Source organism: Protobothrops mucrosquamatus, unplaced genomic scaffold (genome assembly GCF_001527695.2).
Source record: "Protobothrops mucrosquamatus isolate PMUCROS unplaced genomic scaffold, P.Mucros_1.0 scaffold218, whole genome shotgun sequence".
Taxonomy (NCBI): Eukaryota; Metazoa; Chordata; class Lepidosauria; order Squamata; family Viperidae; genus Protobothrops; species Protobothrops mucrosquamatus.
In genome coordinates this window covers 1,309,581-1,312,094 of record NW_015386571.1, presented here as the reverse complement: position 1 = coordinate 1,312,094, position 2,514 = coordinate 1,309,581, and positions in this window count along the sequence as shown.

The window sequence follows — 2,514 nt, the reverse complement described above, 5'->3', positions numbered from 1 at the left end:
ATATTGAACAGGAGTGGAGAGAGGACCGACCCTTGTGGCACCCCACAAGTTAGGGGCCTTGGGGTCGACCTCTGTCCCCCTGCCAATACAGACTGCGTACGATCGGTGAGGAAGGAGGAGAACCACCGCATAACCGTGCCTCCCACTCCCAACCCACCCAAACGCCGCAGCATGATACTGTGGTCCACAGTATCAAAAGTTCATAACAGCAAAATCTCTAATACCTTTTTGTCTACTTTTTGTTAACCCAAATTGTAATAATTTTTAACACATGGGATAAGGTGATTTTATAAAATTAGATACCGGGATATTCTCCCCCCCCCTTCCATTCAATTATATCTGATTCTTGGAGACCATCTGCAGTTTTCTTAGCAAGATTTTTCAGAAGTGGTTTGCCATTGCCTCCTCTCTAGGGCTGAGAAAAAATGACTGACCCAAAAACACTTAGCTGATTTTGTGCCTAAGGCAGGACTGTAAGCCACAGTCACTTGGTTTCTAGCTTGATGTCTTAACCACTAGACTACACTGCCTCTCTACATGGATTTTAATAATATTTAGTAGTTTTAAACAGATTTGATGTGAATTTTATGATATTTTTTGTTGTTTTAATATATTTCACTTATATAAATGATTTAAATTTTAACATACAGGTAATCCTCAGCTTACAATCAGTTGCTTAACAAACATTCAAAGCTAGGAGTCACTCATGAAAAATTACTTATAAGCTCTCCTTGAAGTTGTGACTGCCATATCACTCCACAGTCACATAGTCCAATTTCAAGCATTTGGCAACCTGTTCACACACTTATGCCAAGTGTTCTGCTATCATGTGATCACTATTTGCAATATTGTCTGCTGGCTTCCCCAGAATTTCAATACGGAAGCTAACAGGGAAAGATGACAAGCTCCTGCCACCTGTGAAAGGACTCCCTCTCCCCCCTCCCCTTTTTTTCAGCCCAGAACTGGAGTCTGCCTTGCATAAAAGGGAACTTCAGTATTGGGCTGGAGCAAAGAAATTTGCATCCCAAAGATCAAAGCTTTTTTCCAGTTTTCTACCTTTCAGAAATATTGAAATATCACGTTTGCTAGCTTTTCAAGCAGAAAGCTAGCAAACACTATCTCTCAGCAGGCAACTCTTTGACTCATCTGCTTAATGACCCACAGGGTTGTTTAGCAACCAAAAATAGGAGGGCTGAGATTGTGGTCGTTGATCAAGGCAGTCACGTGGGCACCTCACTTAATGACTGCAATGACTTATGACCAAAATTCAGAGCCCAATTGTGGTTGTAAGTCGAGGACTGAACTGTATAAGTGCTACTTCGAAATAAATCACTAAGAATAAAATTAATTAGCATGTTTACCATTCAAGGGAATCAAATTGTTTATCAGCTGAAAATATTTTCATGCATTAGAATTTGTACATTATTTATCACAATGTAACAATGTAGCAAACTAATTGAACTAACTAATGGAGAAGAAACGCTTGAATATAATAAGGCCATTGTCGTCATCTATCCAGACATGTTCAACCTTTGGCCACTCCATGGATCAGCACTGTTGATGCTTCTCTTTCACACATCACCACCTATATTATGGAATGCATAATATAGAGGTACCTTGATAATTGTCATTAATTGGCTCTGGAGGTGTGAGAAGTACTAAAAAATTACAAGTACCAAACCAAGTGACTTAATACGTGACCTTTTGTTTTGGCCAGAAAGGGTAGCGAGTCACAAGGCAGCCGACACCGATAAGTTCTAGCTTGTACCAAACAAGCTACCAAAGCAAGTACCAAACAAACATTTGGGGACAACATTTTTATATTAAAATGCATCAAGTACCAAATTCGAGGAGTTTGAAAGCCGTCAAATACTGGGCTCTAAAATAGAACCTGGGTATGACTATAGTTGTTTCCTGGGTATGACTATATTTTTTTCCCTGGACCACAATTCAAATCTATCTGCCTTTTTCAAAGTCCAGGTTTTGCAGCCATAAGTAGCAATCAGATAAATTATTGTGTTGACTAATCTGCATTTGCTTGGGAAACTGATATCTTTATTCTTCTAGATGTTATTCATGTTGGACATTGAAGCCCTTCCAAGTGCTTTATGCTTTTTGATCTTAGGGCTGCAGTCGATTTTAGAGCCCAGGAAGTTGAATTCCATTTCGGTTTTGATAGTCTCTTTGTCGCTCTGCACTCTGACCTATGTTCTCTGCACTCATTGATATCTTGATGTTAAAGTGCTATCCAGTTTTTTTGCTTTCATGAAGATAATGCAGTAATGTGCAAAACACGATTTGCTATTAGCTACGTAGCCTCATAAGGACAATCTCACATTTCTCATTTCTAATTTACTATTAGTTTCAAGTTTATTGTTTCAAGTTTATTGCATTTATATCCCGCCCTTCTCCTGGTAGACTCAGGGCGGCTTACAGCCAACTAAAAACAGAACAATTGATACCACATACAAAATTAAAACAAATTAAAAAATATATTTAAATAGGCCTTCTCTT